The sequence below is a fragment of the Equus quagga genome, chromosome 5, assembly GCF_021613505.1.
Source record: "Equus quagga isolate Etosha38 chromosome 5, UCLA_HA_Equagga_1.0, whole genome shotgun sequence".
NCBI lineage: Eukaryota > Metazoa > Chordata > Mammalia > Perissodactyla > Equidae > Equus > Equus quagga.
The window spans coordinates 52,219,449-52,225,448 of record NC_060271.1 but is presented as its reverse complement, the minus strand read 5'-3'; the positions used below and the strand labels follow the sequence as shown (position 1 = coordinate 52,225,448).

Below are 6,000 nucleotides of genomic sequence, written 5' to 3'. Positions count from 1 at the left end.
GGCCCCCTCGGAAGTGTTGGGCAGGGACTGAAAACAGTTACCCAAGTGTAGTGAACACGAGACCCGAGCAGGAGGGAGCGGGCTCGGGTCACTCTGTCGGGCATCTTGTGTCTTCACTTCCCTGTAGTGTTGGGGTGTGTTCTCAGGTTTCCTGCAGGGGTGTTGTTAGCACAAGGCTGTGTCCAGTCGGTGGCCTCTCTCAATTGGCCAGTGCAGAGGCCTCAAAGAGAAGAGCGAGGCTCGAAATCACATCCCTGCTCCCAGCGGCCCTGCCCTTCGTTAGGCTGCCGCAGACTTGCTTCCTTTTCACCTGGCATCCACCCTTTTGATTTGGCGACGTTGAAGGGTGTGGGTGAGGCATTGTGGGGAGGAGGGCTGGAAGAGACCAGGGAACTTAGGGCTCTTGGACGCAGCTGCTGTCCCCACCCTCCTGTCTCTTCCCTCCACCAAGTGTGTGGTTGGTCTCTCTGACCTCTGCCTTAGAGCTGACACAGGAGTGGAAGGTACAGACAGACGAGAGCAGTTCTGTTTGGGTAGAGGTCAGTAGATACAAAGCGACTTTTTTGTGGGGTATTTTAAAAATAGTGGTTTTAGGCAAATAATCAGTTATTTCTCAAGCTGATGCTTAAAATCAAACAAGCAGTCCTAATATATGGTTCTTTCTGTTTCTTTTCAGATTTCCTATGTTCCTTTTATACAAGTGGTTTCCCAGATCATAACTCCCTGTTGAGATTTGAGTTGGATTTGAGAATTTGGAGAATTCCTGCAGCTTTGTAACTCAGAGGTGTAATCAGCTGAAGAATTCTCCTTTGGAGGAGTTCTGCATTTTGCCAGTCATCTCTCATAACTGAGTGCCAAAGGTGAGTAGGCGGTTTTCTGCTTAAAACAGGTGGGAGGAGTTGCTGCTTTTGCCTCACATGCTCGCTTTGCACAGTAGGATTTACATTAGTAAAATGGCAATAAATGTAGCCCTGATTTGTTGAGCTCAAAAAATTTAGGTTTTCATGGGACCTGGTTCAAAAATTAGGTTGCTATTCCTCTCCAGCATGTGGTGGCATTGGGTGGCCAGGAAGCGGAATGGTGGGCATCTCCCACCTGTAACCCGCCCTTGGGCGCCAGCTCTCCGCCCAGCAGGTGGTCGTGAGTCTGTAGGAGTGGGGCCTCTGTCTGCTACTTTGGGAGAACCGAGGCGAATAAGAACCGCCTTCAGGGTGCTTTCAGGCTAGAAAAGGCTCCTTCCAGCTCTGATGCTGGAGAGTCAAGTCTACTCAAAACATGCAAGCCGATGCAGGCTTCCCAGGAAGGTTTGCTGTTTGTTTGTGTGTGTTAAAGTTGTACCTGTAATCCAGCTGTGGATTCCAAGATCCAGGGGCCCTCTGCTAAGATAACGTGCTGGACAAAAGCATGTCTCTGCACTCTGCACGCTGAGCCCTATCCAGCGGTTTGGACGTTTGACTTAAACGTGGGAATTGCTGGCTGCAGTCTGGTCGGGCTGCTGTCCGTCTCTGGCCAGACCATCAGGGGTGGTTACGGAAGGCATGGTGTATTCCCAGAGCATTGTCTCCTCACTGGAGGGGTGACACCCAGTTCGTCAGCCTTCCTTCAAAACCTTAGTTTGCTTCTATTATTCAGAAATTGTTTTAGACTATTCTTGAATCTACATCTATAAAATCTTTTGGTATGATTTCTGTAAATATATTAGGTAAATTAGAATTTTCTTTCATTTGGTCTAAAACTGCTACTAAAAATTTTGTCAATGAGTTTTTTCGTCCTTGACCACTTTTTTTTCCTTTGGAGCCTTGTTAATTTTAAGTATGTTCCCCTTTGATGTGTGGTAACCAGAACAGCATAGAATTAATGTGTAGTATTTCATAAGGGGAGAAGTAAGTGTCTCCGGTCTTCGCCTTATTGTCCTTTATGATCCCTTTTGGAGAAACTGACGCATCGTCCCGTTCATTTCGGGTGTCGGTCATTATGATTTCCTGGCTTCGGTCCTGGTTTGGAATTGACAGCCTGGAGCTCATACTGTGCAGCCTGGTTCTAAGCCCTCCTCCTTCTCCCTCCCCCTGCACTTGACCTTATCCTGACCCTGCCCTCCCCAGGGTGGTGTTGGCTCCTGCTGGCCTCACATCCCCTCTGCATTGATAGGGCACCCCCAGCGTTCCCTTCCAGACCTTATGGAAGCAGACACCACTGGGGTGTTTCAGGTTCAATCCTAGTTTATGTCCGTTATGTAAAAAAAGACTTACCCCCGGTGACTCGGTTTTTTTAATAGTCATTGAAGTGGAACCTTTTAAGACTTATTCATCTGTAACTGCAGTCACATATTTTATGGCAATGTAAGCTAGAAATTAGTGCAAATCCTCAAATCTGATCATCAGAATTCATTAATAATTCATCAGTAACAGAATCTGACACTGCTTCTTTAGAGAGTTCTTGATCATTAATGACGTTGACAGACTGTAAGTTATTGTTTAAAGTGTTGTGAAGTTTCTCCTTCGGAAAGTAGTGAGGCAGGGGGAGTCAGTGCGCACGCACGGCACTGGGTTGTGCACAAGCGCCCAGCAAGAGCCTGTCGTGTTAGGCAAATGAGTTGATTCCTGGTCCAACTAGGTAGAGAACCATTCATAGATTATCATGAAAATATACTTGCAAAAATATGTATACCCATATAATTTTAAAGAATTACCTATATTTTATAAGTTCATGAGATCCACACCAAAACCCTGATTTGCTTATTGCAAATTACTTTTGTGGTTTAGATAAATGTTCAGCGGGAACATCATTAAATGTATCTGTTAAATATTTGTTGTGAGTACCAGCTGGATTCTAGGCTGTTTTTCTTGCAGTGACTGTTTTAGGAGCTACACAAATAGGTAAAATATGGTTCCAAACGCCCTTTCTCGTGTCCTTGCGGGCTGGGGCAAGATCCTGATGGCTCTCGGGCCGTGATAACTGTGTGGCGAGGTTCTTACAGTGAGGCCCTGTGCCTGAGGCAGGGGGGCCGACCCTCGGAGAGGAGGCTGGAAAAGCCGGAGGATGCTGTGTTTGGAATGAGTTTTAAAGAATGAAAGGAGGTGTGGGCAGAGACATAATGGGTCCCCTTGGCACAGGGCAGGCTCAGTGGATTAGCTGGGTAGTGGGTCCCAGAGTCTCCAGGCCATTGAAGCAGTGATGAGTGGGGGCCCAGCATAAGCTGTTTGGCCAGTGGTCTTTGAAGTGCCAGCAGGAAGAGTGATAGCCTGGTCAGCTTTGTTGTTTGGCATTTCTTGGAAAGAAATGAAAGCGTTGCTAGCCTGGGAAAGTGGTAAGTGGGATGTCAGCCTCCGATTAATTTCCCAGTTATTAGAAATAAGTTTATACTGTCCTAGCTTAGACCTACACCTGGGGCCTGGCCCTGGGGAGCAGTTTGAGGAGGGGGGTGTCCGAGCTACATCTCAGAGGGGCCTGAGTGGGTCTCTGAGCCCCTCTTTCCAGCTGGTGCGCTTCCCTACCCCATCTTCTTGTCTCCCCCTGGAGCCTCCCCCGACTTTGAAGTTAAGGAGTCGAGTCTTTGGAACTCCCTGGCCCTGACCCTGCCTACTTTGGTGAGTGGAGACCGTGGGCAGAGCATGGTAGCCCACCTTTCCATTTACACCGGAATTGTTAACAAATGTGCAATCTGCACTTAATTCTTCCCATGTAGAATAGAAAATTGAGTGTGACTCACCATTATTGGAGGCTGGCTAGTATTTACTGGGGATGGACAATGCAAAGGGCTTTGTATGCTATGCTGAAGATTTTTTAATCTTTCAAAAAGCTATTTGGAGACTTTTTCAGGAAAGAAGCCTAATGGGTAGAAGGATGTTGATGTTATGGGGGAGGAAAGACAGTGGCTTAGGTGACAAGACTCATGGGCTAGGTAAAGTAACGGAAACCAGGATTTCACAAACTGTGTCCGATGCTGATGTGAATAGCCAGAGTGTAAGTTAGCAGTGATCCTTTTTTCTTTTTTTCAGCTTTATTGAGATATAGAAAAAGACTTTTTTCACCTTTATTGAGATATAGTAGACAAATAAAATTATAAGATATTTAAAGTGTACTTTGAAGTGATTTGATACACTGTATACGTTGTGAAAGAGTTCTGACCATCTAATTACATAACATATCCATCATGTCACATATTTATCATTTTGTGTGTGTGAGAGCATTTGCATTCTCTCTTAGCAAATTACAGTGTTGTCAACTATAGTCATCATGTTATACCCTAGATCCTCAGACCTTATTCATCTGATAGCTAGAAGCTTATACCTTTTTACCAACCTGTGCCCATTTCTCCCACCCCCAGCCCCTGGCAGCCACTTTACTACTACTGTGTTTCTGTGAGTTAGACTGGTTTTTTTTAAATTCCACATATAAATGAGTTATGCATTATTTGTCTTACTCTGTCTGGCTTATTTCACTTAGCATAATGCCCTCAGGGTATATCCATGTTATAGCAAATGTCAGGATTTCCTTCTTTTTCATGGCTGAATAATATTCCATTTGTGTGTGTGTGTGTGTGTGTGTGTGTGTGTGCGTTTGTGTGTATGTATATATACCACATCTTCTTAATCCATTCATTCCTTGATGGACACTTAGGTGGTTCCATATCTTTGCTGTTGTGAATAATGCTGCAATGAACATGGGAGTACAGATATCTCTTCCATATCCTATTTTCATTTCTTTTGGATATATACCCAGAAATGGGATTGCTGGATTATGTGGTTGTTCTATTTTTAATTATTTAAGGTGCCTCCATACTGTTCTCCATAGTGCCTGCACCAATTTGTATTCCCACCAACAGTGCACAAGGGTTCCCTTTTCTCCATATCCTCACCAACACTTGTTATCTTATCTTTTTGGTGATAGCCATTCCAACAGGGTGAGCTGATGTCTCCTTGTGGTTTTGATTTGCATTTCCTTGATGATTTGTGATGCTGATTTTATATATATATATATACACACACACACACACACACACACACACATATATATATACGTATATATATACATGTATATATATACATACACCACAGACATATGGTATGATGGTGCATCTTTTCATGTACCTGTTGGCCATCTGTGTGTCTTCTTTGGAAAAATGTCTATTCAGAGCCTCTGCCCTCTTTTTAATCAAAGTGTGTTTTTGCTATTGCATTGTATGAGTTCTTTCTGTATTTTGGACATTAACCCCTTATATATATGATATGCAAATATTTTCTCCCATTCCATAGGTACCTTTTCGCTCTGTTGATGGTTTCCTTTGCTGTGCAGAAGTGTTTTAGTCTGATGTAGTCCCAGTTGTTTATTTTTGCTTTTGATGTCAGATCCAAAAAATCATTGACAAGACAGGTCTCAAAGAGCTACCCCATGTTTTCTTCTAGGTTATGGTTTCAGGTTTTCTGTTCACATCTTTAACCCATTTTGAGTTGATTTTTGTGTATGGTATAAAATAGTGGTCCAGTTTTATTCTTTTGCACGTGGCTGTCCACTTTTCTCAACACCAGTTATTGAAGAGACTTCTCGTTTCCCATTGTATATCCTTGGCTCCTTTGTCGTAAATTAATTGACCATGCATGCGTGAGTTTATTTCTTGGCTCTCTATTCTGTTCCATTGATCTGTGTGTCTATTTTGATGCCAATATCATACTGTTTTTGCTACTGTAGCTTTGTAATATGGTTTGAAATCTGACAGTGTGTGCCTCCAGCTTTGTTCTTTTTTCTCAAGATTGCTTTGTGCTATTCAGGGTCTTTTTTGGTTCCATACAAATTTTAGGATTGTTTGTTCTATTTCTGATAAAAATGCCATTGGAATTGGTAGGGATTGCATTGAATATGTTGATGATTTTGGGTAGTATGGACATTTTAAAAATATTAATTCTTCCAATCCACGAGCATGAAAATTCTTTCCATTTATTTGTGTTTTCTTGAGTTTTTTAATAAAAATCAGTGTCTTAACAGTTTTCAGTGTACAGATCT

The 6,000-nt window shown here is 43.2% G+C and overlaps 1 protein-coding gene across 3 annotated transcripts in view; it reads left to right on the top strand.

The window, feature by feature from the left end:
• The first annotated feature begins 676 nt into the window (after positions 1-676).
• NCK2 (NCK adaptor protein 2) overlaps positions 677-6,000 on the top strand; it is a 69,298-nt gene continuing 63,974 nt past the window's right edge. For all 3 annotated transcript variants that reach the window (XM_046661727.1, XM_046661726.1, XM_046661729.1), the window contains exon 1: positions 677-860. The gene's annotated coding sequence lies outside the window, so the exon portion shown is untranslated. The remainder of the gene's footprint in view (positions 861-6,000) is intronic.